This window comes from Lagenorhynchus albirostris, chromosome 17 (genome assembly GCF_949774975.1).
Source record: "Lagenorhynchus albirostris chromosome 17, mLagAlb1.1, whole genome shotgun sequence".
NCBI lineage: Eukaryota > Metazoa > Chordata > Mammalia > Artiodactyla > Delphinidae > Lagenorhynchus > Lagenorhynchus albirostris.
In genome coordinates this window covers 66,101,549-66,115,700 of record NC_083111.1, presented here as the reverse complement: position 1 = coordinate 66,115,700, position 14,152 = coordinate 66,101,549, and the positions used below count along the sequence as shown (strand labels likewise).

Below are 14,152 nucleotides of genomic sequence, written 5' to 3'. Positions count from 1 at the left end.
ACTATAGAAAATCCAGAAAAAGCATCAAAGTATAAAAAAGAAAAACATCGCCCCAAATATCGTAGTTCCTTCATGTCACTTGAACATTTCCCATTTTCACAAACTTTGAGCAAAAGCATGATTAAGAAATGGCTGCCTGACACTACATTGTAGGGATATACCATACATGATGTAATTAGCCATTGGACTTTTGTTGGACATTTATTCCTAATTTTTGGCTCTTCTGACAACATTGTAGTCAATACCCTTAGTCCTTATTCCTGAAGTGAAAGCACTGGGTCAAAGGAGGTCAACATTTTACATCTCTTGACTCATATGGCCAAGTTTTTGCATCATTTGGCCTTTTCACCGGCAGTGAATGACTGCCCGACTCACCACTTAGCTTACATGAAATATTACCATGAGAAAGCCTGGCCAATTAGATACGGGAAAAACTGCTTTAATATGCTTTGGTGCTTCTCTTGATTGCTAATAAGGGTGAACCGTTTTCAAAGATTCACTTGCCATTTGTATTCTTTTGTGAATTGTGGATTTATGCCATTTTAAAAAAACATACTTTATTATTATTTTTTTACATTAATTAATTAATTATTTATTTTGGCTGTGCTGGGTCTTAGTTGTGGCACGTGGGATCTTTAGTTGTGGCATGCGGACTTCTTAGTTGCAGCATGAATGCGGGATCTAGTTCCCCGACCAGGGATCGAACCCGGGCCCCCTACATTGGGAGCGCAGGGTCTTACCCACTGGATCACCAGGAAAGTCCCTATGTCATTTTTATATTGTGATGCCCAGTGGTTTTATTATTAATTTATGAGTTCTCTCTATATTAAAAACATTAGTACCTTTCTATATTTGTTGCAAAAATTTTCCAGTCTGTCCTTTACCTTTTAGTTTTGCATATGGTATTTTTTCATGTTTTACAGGTAGAAATTTTTTATTTTTAAATGGCAAATTTATGAGTCTTTTCCTCTTGTGGTTTCTTTCATTGTGATTTTACATTTAGAAGGTGATTCCCTGCTTTGATAGCTGAGACCTATTATTCTATGTTTTCTTAGAGTGTTTTGGCTTTATTTTTTTTGCGTTATGCGGGCCTCTCACTGTTGTGGCCTCTCCCATTGCGGAGCACAGGCTCCGGACGCGCAGGCTCAGTGGCCATGGCTCACGGGCCCAGCCGCTCCGCGGCATGTGGGCTCTTCCTGGACCAGGGCACGAACCCGTGTCCCCTGCATCAGCAGGCGGACTCTCAACCACTGCGCCACCAGGGAAGCGCTTGGCTTTATTTTTTACATATAACTTGTCTGGACTTGAACCGAACTGATCTTGAGGTAAGCTGTGAGATACAATTCTAACCATTTTTCTTGAAAGTTATCAATTATCTCAATAACATGTATAGTGTTATTTATTTCTCACTAATTTGTGAAGCCACCTTGGCCATACATTAAATTTTTCTATATACTAGGGTGTTTCTGGATTCTCTGTTCTCTACCTCTTATCTAGCTCTTGAGCCTTACTTACACTTATGCTTCACTTAAATTTTTTTTGTCGATTAGAGCATGTTTTAACATCTGGTAGAGTGAGTTTCTCTTTATCATTCTTCTTTTGCCAAATAAGTCTGGGTTATTCTGATCACCTATTAATGTAAATCAGTTCTCATGAATCAGAATCATCTGCAAAATAAAATTCTGTTAGAATGTTGATTGGAATTGCATTAAACAAATATTAATTTAGGAGTACAGGAACAATTTGCTTATTATAAGGTAGGGTATGTTAACAGAACCCCCACAGGGGAAGTGATGGGCTGGACCACGCTGAGTATCTAAATGCACGGGCTTCCATAGAGGATGGCCTTTCATTGTGTGTTTGGAAACAGGGGTAGCCGACGTGACATCCGGGGGAAAGGGGATGGAGGGGATAACATATCCTCTCCTGTCCCTCCCACTGGCCTAGGTTTGAGTTCCACTGAAGAGAGGGCTCAAGGAAGAATTAATGGACTTATTTTCAAGAGCAACCCTCTGGGACTTGGGGCCCCACTTATCTGCTTAGGGGGTCAGGTGACAAACCTGTGCAGGACTCGGGGGAGGGGCATCCCTCCCCTGTGAACCCAGAAATGGCCACTCTGAGGCATTTTCATGCTGGGCAATTTCTTTCTTTCTTTCTTTTTTTAAACACCTTTATTGGAGTATAATTGCTTTACAATTGTGTGTTAGTTTCTGCTTTATAACAAAGTGATGCTGGGCAATTTCATCAGCAGTGGGTGAGGGTCCCTCAGGGCACTGGTGAGGACAGGAGATGGGCACAGCAGAGCAGAGGGGAGCTGTGTCTTTTTGCTGACAACACCCAAATTGACATGGTTAGCTGAACATCAGACTCTTGATTTTCCCCCTCAAACATGGGTCCTGCCCACCCCCCCACCATGTCTACAGCTCTTCATCTCCATCTCTATGGCACACTCAGGCCAAAATCCTCTTTACCTCACCCCCAAATTAGTCCATCAGCGATCCTGTTGACTCTGTCTTCAAAATAAACCCAGTATCGGACCACTTCCATCTCCCGTCTGGAAGCCTCCCACAGGCCTCCTGCTTACTTCCTCTCTAGAGCAGCACAGGGATTTTCTTTCTGCTTCTTGATGGGCTTTATTTATGGTTTGAAATTCATTTTGGTACTGAAAAGCAATTAAATGTTATTTTTAATCTCTAAAGGTTTTTAAAAAATCGAAGTATAGTTGGTGTATAATATTATATAAATTACAGGTATACAATGTAGTGATTCACAGTTTTTAAAAGTTATACTCCAGGGGGCTTCCCTGGTGGTGCAGTGGTTGAGAGTCTGCCTGTCGATGCAGGAGACACGGGTTCGAGCCCTGGTCTGGGAAGATCCCACATGCCGTGGAGCGGCTGGGCCCGTGAGCCATGGCCACTGAGCCTGCGCATCCGGAGCCTGTGCTCCGGAACGGGAGAGGCCACAACAGTGAGAGGCCTGCGTACCGCACACACACACAAAAAACTTGTAAAAAAAAGTTATACTCCATTTATAGTACTACAAAATATTTGCTGTATTCCTCATGGCATACAGTATATCCTTGTAGCTTATTTTATGACTAACAGTTTGTACCTCTTAATCCTCTCCTCCTATCTTGCCCCTCCCCCTTCGCTCTCCCCACTGGTAACCACTGGTTTGTTCTCTGTGAGTCTGCTTCTTTTTCGTTATACTCACTAGTTTGTTGTACTTTTTAGATTCTACATATAAGTGATTTGTGTTTGTCTTTCTCTGTCTGGCTTACTTCACTGAGCATAATACCCTCCAAATCCATACATGGTGTTGCAAATGGTAAAATTTCATTAAGGCTGAGTAGTATTCCATTGTGTGTGTGTGTGTGTGTGTGTGCGTGTGTGTGTGTATCACATCTTCTTTATCTATTTATCTGTTGATGGACACATAGCTTGCTTCCATATCTTGGCTATTGTAAATAATGCTGCTATGAACACTGGGGTGCATGTATCTTTCCAAATTAGTACTTTTTTTTTTTTTTCTTTTTTTTACAAAATATACCCAGGAGTGGAATTGCTGGGTCCTATGGTAGTTCTATTTTTAGTTTTTGAGAAACATGCTTACTATTCTCCACAGTGGCTGCACCAATTTACATTCCCACCAGCAGTGCATGAGGGCTCCCTTTTCTTCATATCCCTGCCAACATTCGTTATTTGTATTCTTTTTGATGATAGTCATGCAGAGGGAGATTTTAAGGTAGGAATCAGTTCAGGACACTGTACTGCATGAAGCCCTCTCTTGGGTCCCATCAGAGTGAACTCCAACCCCGGCCCCTTCTGGTCCCTGCTCCCCTCCCCACTTGCCCCTATCACTCCGGCTGCTGGAACAGGTGTATCCCTTCCATCACAGGGCCTTTGCCAGGAAGTCCACCCCTAGAGCTCCTCGGTTTTCACGGCTCCATGTGAAAGTCACCCTTCCACAGAGAGGCCTTTCCTGACCAGCATTCCATGTAAAATACTGCCTCTCCCAGTTCCCCAGTCACTCTCTCCCTGCTTTGCTTTCTTCATAGCACTATATATATATATATATATATATATATATAGTCATTGAGATATAATTGATTTACAATGTTGTGTTAGTTTCAGGTGTACAGCAAAATTGTTCAGTTATACAGATCTATCTATCTATCTATCTATCTATCTATCTATCTATCTATATAGATAGATAGATAGATAGATAGATATAGGGTTTTTCCGTAAGATCTTACAGAAAAACCCAAACAAACTTTTTGGCCAACCCAATATATATATATATATTCCTTTTCAGATTCTTTTCTATTATAGGTTATTATAAGATATTGAGTATAGTTCCCAGCATAGCACTTTTTAATATTCAGAATTTACTTATATATTTTTGTGGTTAAGGGAAGAGGCAGGAGAGAGTATCTACCCATTTTCTCCTAACACAGCAGCCACTGGCCACACGTGCCGCTTTACATTTATGTTAATTAAACTTAAATAAAATCTAAGATCCCGTTTTCAGTTGCACCAGGCACATTTCGAGTGCTCAGTAGCTGCACGTGGCTGGTGGCTACTGTATTAAACAATGTGGGACATCGCTCTCATTGAGGGATGTTCTACCGGACGGCGCTGTTCTAGAATATAAACTCCACAAAGGCAGGAACTCTTCACTGTGATCTCCCCGGAACCTAGAGCAGTATTTGGTCCACAGTATGCTTTCCATAAAGACTGGCTGAACGGTAAATTAACTGCAGAGTGGCTACCCTGAGGGAACTGCTGCTGATGCAGACCAGTGATGTACGGGAACATCTCTCGTGGACGCTCAGTGATGTGGGTGCGTGCATGTGTATTGCGTGCATGTACATTGCACGTGTGTGTGCGCTTACACGAACATGCCTGCACTTGCATGTATGTGCACATGTTGCACGTGTTGTGTGTGCACGTGTGAATGTGTGTGAGTGTGCACGAGGGCTTCTATGAGCGGAGGAACTCGGTAAGGGAAAGGAGGTCCTACAGTTCTGTAGGGGTTACCGCTGACGTAGCAGAATGTGGCCAAATCTGTGCCGCCTATCCAAGAGGCCTGGGCCTTTGGATTATGATTTTTAAAAGAGAGGGAGCAGAAGACGACTTTTCTTTTGCAGAACAAAGAAATTGGGCAGGAATAGGTGCAGGGGAGAGCAGAGACTTTTTCACAGAAACTCCTTTATCTAGAACTATTTAAATCTGTTGACAAGTGAGGCCAAGAAATGAGCCAAATTTGTGGTGAAATATCCTAAAAGCTTTTTGATGTTCTACGAACTGTGGTTCAGAATAGACGGTATCTTCTAAAACGTATTTGGCAACCAGGGGTGAAAACCACAGCAGATTAAAAAGAAGGGAAGATGAAGGAAGGAAAGAGAGGGGTGGGGAGGGCTCAGAAAACAGTGAGCCTTTGAAGAATTCCTCTCCCAAGGTCCCCCCAGTGAAGCTGCAAGAACCACTGCCCTTGGAAGAATAATCCGAGCACAACAAGGGGGTGAGTGTCTGCAGAGCAGTGGAGACTTGGCGTCTGTCTTTCTGAAAGTCTGTGAGCCACCAGTGAGGGGACCAGCGCCACGAGGCCTGCTACTCGCTGGCGTGAAGGCTGCATATTTCTGGCCAAGTCTTCAGGTTCAGGTGTACACTTGCCCAAGTTAGCAAAAATAAAAAACAAATGAATGCATGAATAAAATGCACGTTAAAACTCTGACACAGTCCCTTCCGTGGCGGGTGGTGAGTATCCCAGCAGACCGGCTCCATGTCGCGGGCCTCGCCCTGGGCCAGTTTCCCGGCGGGTCTGAACTGCGTGCATGCACGTTCTGTACCGACCTGAAAACACTCCACTTCAAAGCAGCACCGAGTGGTCCCCAGGCTGCTCCAGCCACTGTGCTGAGGGCCCAGCGGTAGGTGGGGAGCCTCAGAGGCAATCCCTGCCCTTGGGGGGAGTGGCCCGAGCAGATTAGCACTAAACACCATTGTGTTTAAGATCCTGGTGCCCAGAAGGAGGGGAGAGGTGAGAAGTTTCCTTCCTCTATGGCTCTTCTCCATCACGCCTCTTTCTGTCTTGAATCCCACCCCTCACAGCACAACTAAGAGCATCACACGTACATGTTACACGGAGAAGGAACCCAAACACCAAGTACAGACTCTTGCCTCCTTTGCCTGTTTTTGCGATTGATTGGATTTTTTTTTAATATAAATTTATTTATTTATTTTTGGCTGCATTGGGTCTTCGTTGTTTTGTGCAGGCTTTCTCTAGTTGTGGCAAGAGGGGGCTACTCTTCGTTGCGGTGCGTGGGCTTCTCATCGCGGTGGCTTCTCTTGTTGCGGAGCACGGGCTCTAGGCACATGGGCTTCGGTAGTTGTGGCTCGTGGGCTGTAGAGCACAGGCTCAGTAGTTGTGGCGTACGGGCTCAGTAGTTGTGGCTTATGGGCTCCAGAGCGCAGGCTCAGTAGTTGTGGCGCACGGGCTTAGTTGCTCCGCGGCATGTGGGATCTTCCTGGACCAGGGCTTGAACCCGTGTCCCCTGCATTGGCAGGTGGATTCTTAACCACTGCACCACCAGGGAAGCCCCGATTGACTGGATTTTCCTTTTATCCGCTATGGTATTTATTATGTGCCACAAAGAAACCCCAACTAGTGAGAAATGACACCACCTTGGAATAGATAATATATAAGGAAAGTGACTAGCCTGTATAGACAACTATGAACAACTCATTCCTGGATGTCTGTGCAGGGCTCTCCCGTCACCACTTGGTGCTTCTTCAGTCATCATTCTTCCTGTTGTGAGTGGAATGCAATTCGATTAGAACCCTATTTACTGAATATGGGTTTGGGCCAGAACCCTGTGGATACGGGGCATACAAAGATGAAGAAATCATGGTTCTTGTCCTCAAGGAGTTCACAGCTGGTGTATTAGTCAGCTCGGGCCGCCATTACAAAGTGCACAGACTGGGCGGCTTAAACCTCAAAAATTTTTTTCTCACGGTTCTGGAGGCTAGAAGTCTGGGACCACGATGTCTGCAGGGTTCGTTTCTTCTGAAGCCTCCCCGCTTGGCTGCAGATGGACCCCTTCTCACCGTGTCCTCACATGGTCTCCCTTCCGTGCGTGCCTATCTCTAATCTCCTCTTCTTACGAGGACACCGGTCAGACTGGACTAGGGCCCACGCTGAGGGCTTCATTTAAGGTGACTTAATCCCCTCTTTAAAAACCTTATCTCCAAATATAGCCACATTCTGAGGGTTGGGATTCCAACGTATGAATTTGGGTGGGGACACAATTTAGCCCTTCACAGCTGGGCGGGGCAGGGCCATCTGAATACCCCCCGATGGCACACAGTGATCCCCACGTGCAGCCCTCAAATCCTGTCCGAGAGCCTACGAGTACCAGACACACTTGCAGGTGCTGAGGTTGCAGGAGTGAGCAGACAGGAACCTCTGCTCTTGTGGAGCTCACATTCACACGAATAGACAAGCAGAAGCCGACACTGATAAGCACAAAGGAGAAAAGTCAAGCAGAGAAGAGGATGGGGTGGGAAGTGAGGTGACCTATGATTATTTTATCTTATTGAAGTGTAGTTGATTTACGATGTTGTGTTACTTTCTACTGTACAGCAAAGTGATTCAGTTATGTGTGTGTGTGTGTGTGTGTGTGTATATATATATATATATATATATTCTTTTCCATTACGGTTTATCACAGGATACTGAATATAGTTCCCTGTGCTATGCAGTATGACCTTGTTGTTTATCCATTCTATATATAATAGTTTGCATCTGCTAACTCCAAACTCCCAATCCATCCCTCCCCCATGCCCCCTCCCCCTTGGCGACCATAAGTCTGTTCTCTACATCTGTGAGTCTGTTTCTGTTTCCTAGATAAGTTCATTTGTGTCGTATTTTAAATTCCACATATAAGCGATGTCATATGGCATTTGCCTTTCTCTTTCTGACTTATTTCACTTAGTATGATAATCTCTAGGTCCATCCATGTAGCTGATAATGGCATTGTTTCATTCTTTTTCATGGCTGAGTAGTATTCCGTTGTATATATGTACCACATCTTCTTTATCCATTCATCTGTCAATGGACATTTAGGTTGCTTCCATGTCTTGGCTATTGTGAATAATGCTGCAATGAATATTGAGGTGCATGTATCTTTTCAAATTATGGTTTTCTCCAGATATATGCCCAGGAGTGGGATTGCAGGATCATATGGCAACTCTACTTTTAGTTTTTTGAGGAACCTCCATACTGTTTTCCATAGTGGCTGCACCAACTTATATTCTCACCAACAGCGTAGGAGGGTTCCCTTTTCTCCACACCCTCTCCAGACTTTGTTATTTGTAGACATTTTGATGATGGCCATTCTGACTGATGTGAGGTGGTACCTCATTGTAGTTTTGATTTGCATTTCTCTAATAATTAGTGATGTTAAGTATCTTTTCATGTGCCTGTTGGCCATCTGTACGTCTTTTTTAGAGAAATGTCTATTTAGGTCTTCTGCCCTGCCCATTTTTCTTTTTTTTTTTAAATTTAATTTCATTTTTTAAATTATTTTTTTAAACATCTTTATTGGAGTTTAATTGCTTTACAATGGTGTGTTAGTTTCTGCTTTATAACAAAGTTATCAGCCATACATATACATATATCCTCATATTTCTGCCCATTTTTCAATTGGGTTGTATGTCTTCTCAATATTGAGTTGTATGAGCTGTTTGTATATTTTGGAAATTAAGCCCTTGTTGGTTGCATCATTTGCAAATATTTTCTCTCAGTCTTTAGGTTGTCTCTTTGTTTTGTTTATGGTTTCCTTTGCTGTGCAAAAGCTTATAAGTTTGATGAGGTCCCACTTGTTTATTTTTGTTTTTATTTCTATTGCCTTGGGAGACCGACCTAAGAAAACATTGGTAAGATTTATGTCAGGGCTTCCCTGGTGGCACAGTGGTTCAGAGTCCGCCTGCCAATGCAGGGGACATGGGTTTGTGCACCGGTCCGGGAAGATCCCACATGCCGTGGAGCAGCTGGGCCCATGGGCCATGGCCACTGAGCCTGAGCATCCGGAGCCTGTGCTCTGCAAAGGGAGAGGCCACAACAGTGAGAGGCCTGCGTATCGCAAAAAAAAAAAAAAAAAAAAAAAAAAAAAAAAAAAAAGATTTATGTCAGAAAATGTCTTGCCTATGTTCTCTTCTCAGAGTTTTATGTTGTCATGTCTTTTTTAAAAAAAACTTTTATATTTATTTATTTATTTGGCTGATCCAAGTCTTAGTTGCAGCATGTGGGATCTTTGTTGTGGCATGTCGGATCTTTCAGTTGTGGCACGCTGGATCTTCACTGCAGCATGCGGACTCTAAGTTGAGGCATGCGGGCTCTTGTGGCATGTGAACTCTTAGTTGCGGCATGTGGGATCTGGTTCCTTGACCAGGGATTGAACCCGGGCCTCCTGCATTGGGAGCATGGAGTCTTAACCACTGGACCACCAGGGAAGTCCCTGGCATGTCATTTTTTTTAAAAGTCTTTATTGAATATTGCTTCTGTTTTATGTTTTGGTGTTTTGGCAGCAAGGCATGTGGGATCTTAGCTCCCCAACCAGGGGTTGAACCTGCACCCCCTGCATTGGAAGGCGAAGTCTTAACCACTGGACCACCAGGGAAGTCCCTGTCATATCTTATATTTAAGTCTTTAAGCCATTTTGAGTTTATTTTTGTGTATGGTATGAGGGTGTGTTCTAACTTCATTGATTTATATGAGGCTGTCCAAATTTCCCAACACCGCTTGCTGAAGAGATGGTTTTTTCTTCATTCTATATTCTTGCCTCCTTTGTCAAAGATTAATTGAACATAGGTATGTGGGCTTACTTCTGGGCTTTCTATTCTGTTCCATTGATCCCTATGTCTGTTTTAGTGCCAATACCATGCTGTTTTGATTACTGTAGCTTTGTAGTATAGTATGAAGTCTGGGAGAGTTATGCCTCCTGCTTTGTTCTTTCTCCTCAGGATTGCTTTGGCAATTCTGGGTCTTTTGTGGTTCCATATAAATTTTAGGATTATTTGTTCTAGTGCTGTGCAAAATGCCACAGGTAATTTGATAGGGAGCGTATTAAATCTGTAGATTGCTTTGGGTAGTATGGGGCGGCCTGTGATCTTAAGCAGAGAGGTCAGGGACTCCTTCTGTGAGAAAGCCTCACTGGAGCATTCAGACATTGCAGAGACAAGGAGGAGAAAGAGTTTATGAAACACAGAGGAGGCCGAACTTAATTGTGTAGGACAGGCGGGAAAAGGATGCTAAAGGCTTCACAGGGGAGGTAACTTTCTTCTTAAAAGAAAACAGTCTTGACTATGATTAATTGAAATTTTCCCTACTTTGTTGATGAACCCTCATAACAACCCTGCAAAGCAGTGGTCATTAGCCTCAATTGATGGAAGAGAGAACCCAGGCCAGGGAGGATAATTGCCTTGCCCAAGGTCACATGACTAGTTCATGGCAGAGGTGGGATTTAAACAAAGTCCACTCAAGCTGCAGCCGTTCTCTCTGCACACTGCACAGCCTCCCTGGGTAAACAGGGCTCCAAAGGCGGAGTTGGATCCTGCCGAGAGAATGAGAGTGATTCCAAGTAGAGGAACAGAGTACTGCCAGGCAGAGGACACAGCAACAGCAAGGAAATGTCAGAGGAATGACAAGGACTGAGGCTAAAGGGCAGGCGTGAAGGCAGCCCAGAAGTGGCTGACAAGTCAGGTTGGGCTAGATTGTGAAGGGCCATGCTTAGGAGGTAGGATTTCATTCTGCTGGTGAAGGAGTTGCAAGGCCTTTTAGGCAGGATCATGGAAGCAGCAGGGTCTGGGAGATAAGTTTGGGGCGGGGTGGGGATGGCAGGAAAAGAAGGCACAGTAATGAAGGTAATCCCCAAGCCAAACAGATGAATAATCATCTTTAACCTCAAGTTCAATAGTCAGGGCCCAGGCTGCTAAGAGACATCCCTCTCTCCAGTCTTTAGGTTTGCTCTTTAAGCAGATGTTGAGGGCTCTTCACTTTGTATTTGGAACTATCTCCCATTCAGTTTGGACTTCCCTCTCCACCAGGGAGTGGCTGGATAATTTGGGTTTAAATGTGGCAAAAGGGATTCTCCCTTAATCATTTTCCCGGTAACAATGATGGCGAACATTCACTGAAAGCTTAGTATGTGCCGAGTGCTAAGTGTTTCATTTCTCAAAAACCCTATGTAGACACTGAAGCTCAGAGAGGTTAAGGAGCGTGGCCATGGTCACACAGCCTGGAGCAGTAGAGTTGGGATACAGATCTTTAAGTGTAGGCAAATCACCCGGTGATCTTGTTAAAATACAGATTTGGATTCAGTAAGTCTGGGGTGGGACTGACATTCTGCATTTCTAACAAACTCCTAGGTAAGAATGACACTGCATGGGTGGAAGGTTCTCCAGGTGAGCACTTTCACGCTGTCATCCCCTTGGTCTCCCTCCTCCCCACTCTGCTCATTTCCAGACACAGGGCACTAGCATTTCCTGACCTTTCCTGGGAGTGACCTGTGGCCCTCAGGGGGAGGAAGAATGGGTCAAACTGTCAAATCAGCCCCTGGAAACTCTTTGCAAGGTGGCTTCCACATAGCCTGGCTGTCAGATGAGGGAAATGTCCAGGCCTTGACCTCCCTAGGGAGGCTCTGGGGGAGGTGAAGAGTCAGACTGCAGAGGCCCCCTGTGGCTCGGGTCTCTAGCCCGAGGGGGGTCAGAGGTTGGAGTTAGTGGAGGAGCCTGGGGCCCTCGGGGGAGGGTGGGTGGGCACACGTGCCACTCTCAAGGAATCACACCTTCAGGCTCCGGCGGGACGCCACTTCTGATTTCAGAGCTTTTCACTGGGGCTGTCAGAGGAAATAACGGGACTGTCTCTGAACTTTCAAAGGAAGCATCTTGTCAAGACATCAAAGCCCAGAAGGATGCTTTTAGCTTTGCTGGGTCTTCTGACGGAGCTGTTAACAGATTCTGCCACAGTTCATCAAGGGTAGAGCGTGTGTGTGTGTGTGTGTGTGTGTGTGTGTGTGTGTGTGTGTGTGTGTGTGTGTGTGTGTGTGTGTGTGTGTGTGTGTGTGTGTGTGTGTGTGTGTGTGTGTGTGTGTGTGTGTGTGTGTGTGTGTGTGTGTGTGTGTGTGTGTGTGTGTGTGTGTGTGTGTGTGTGTGTGTGAGATCTTTTATGTTTTAAAGTCACAACATTGTCCTCACTGCACTGCACCCCAGAAGAAGGAATTCTGATGGGCAGGTATGTTGTGATGGCGATGGTTGCGGGGAGATAGGTGGAGAAAGGAATGGGATGCAGGGATCCTGGGTTTTGCTCTAAGCTCCCAGCTCGCTCCTCATCTGTCTCCATCCTTGTCTCCATTTATCCCAGCTGTTAAATGGGAGAGGCTTTTGAAGTGTCACTGGTGACCCTGAGTTAATTCCTGAGCTTTACTGATTTCTCCCAAGCTTACCTGAAATCTAAACTTGAATTTTGGGGGTGGGCCTATAGGGTGGCCCCCAAACCATCAGATGCCGCCTGGGGTGCTTTGTAAAAATGCCCATTCCTGAGCCCCAGTCCAGACTTATTAATCCCAAGCATCCAGGAGCAGGCCCAGGAATCTGCATTTTTAGCAAGCAGCCACCATGACTGAGGGGCAGCCAGGTTCAGTGGCCTCGGTAAGAAGCCATCAGTTGGCCTCTCCCGATTCAGAAGTGGTTGGGCTCAGGCCAACCCTGCGCCGTGAAGATGGGAAATATTCCTCGCTGTGTTCTGTGCTGGACCAGGGTAAATTAGCGTGCTCCCCGGGGAATGACAGTTCGGAGGATGATGCAGAAATGGGGGAAGAATTGTACAAAGGAACGATGCTGGAAGAGAAAAGAACACAGAATACAGGGCACTCGATAATGGAGTGTAAGACATCTTTAGAAACAACAGGGTACATAGCAGCAGAGTCTGTGGCTGGGGAGGTGAGCTTTAAGAAGCTGTTTCCCATTATCTCTGTTTGTGCTTAACTTTTTTTTTTTTTTTTTGCGATACGCAGGCCTCTCACTGCTGTGGCCTCTCCCATTGTGGAGCACAGGCTCCGGATGCGCAGGCTCAGTGGCCATGGCTCACGGGCCCAGCCGCTCTGCGGCATGTGGGATCCTCCCGGACCGGGGCACGAACCCGTGTCCCCTGCATCGGCAGGCGGACTCTCAACCACTGCGCCACCAGGGAAGCCCTGTGCTTAACTTTTATTGCTCAGTTTCGCAGACTTTTTTTTTTTTTTGAAGTAAAGAAGGGTTTGCTGATCTGGTCAAATGTAGGCAGGATAATGTAGTCACAAGATGCCATTTACATGCATAATCTTTATCATTCCCACAACACCCACAGACGGTGTTGCTCTCCATTTCACAGATAAGGAAACCGAGGCTCAGCGAGGTTAACTGGCTTGCTGAGGAGGGTGGAGCCCCGATCCTCCTTGTCTCTACACCCACTGCTGGGTCCCGGTAACACACAGTTGCTAATTGTTAACAATTCCATCTCCTGACACTGGGTCTATAAATTAGGTTTCTCACAAATTCTGAGTGGCTCTTCCCCACTGGGAGTGTTCAAAAGAGTAAGCTTTTAATTGAATTGTAATGTCTTTTTCAACTTGCTACTCCGAGATGCTCTCTTCTTAGGTGGAAGAACGCTTGCGTGGTCTCTTCCAGCCAAAAATTTTCAGTGGATGAAATGAAATTCATGAAATGAAATGGTGACATTAGCGTCATCATGCATTTAGGTGACACAGAGCTCTGAGAGGAGGCTGGTGTCCTGCTAGCAGTGGGTAGGAGTGGTGACTTGAGGTGGGGTAGGAAGTACGCAGGGACAAAGAAAGCCGGCCGCGCCTGAGAAGGCAGGTCCATTTTGGGCCCACGTGAGCCTGGGGCCCAGAATTTACTTTTACTCAAAGCAATGAATTCCAATGGCTGTCCTGCTCCCCCTTAGTTCCCACCACTAGTGCCCACGTGGTGGGTGGAAGGGGCCACAGGCTGGAACCAGGCCTCCCGGTTTGAATCCTGGCTCTGCCACTTACTAACAGCAGTCGGCCCTTCTCTGGCCACAGCTGGGATGCCCACTGCCCAGGTCCCGAACCCAC

At 45.5% G+C, this 14,152-nt stretch overlaps 1 protein-coding gene across 2 annotated transcripts in view; it reads right to left on the bottom strand.

Annotated features, from left to right (window-relative positions):
* Window positions 1-14,152, bottom strand: part of ZHX2 (zinc fingers and homeoboxes 2) — a 173,396-nt gene that overhangs the window by 16,420 nt on the left and 142,824 nt on the right. The window lies entirely within an intron of this gene.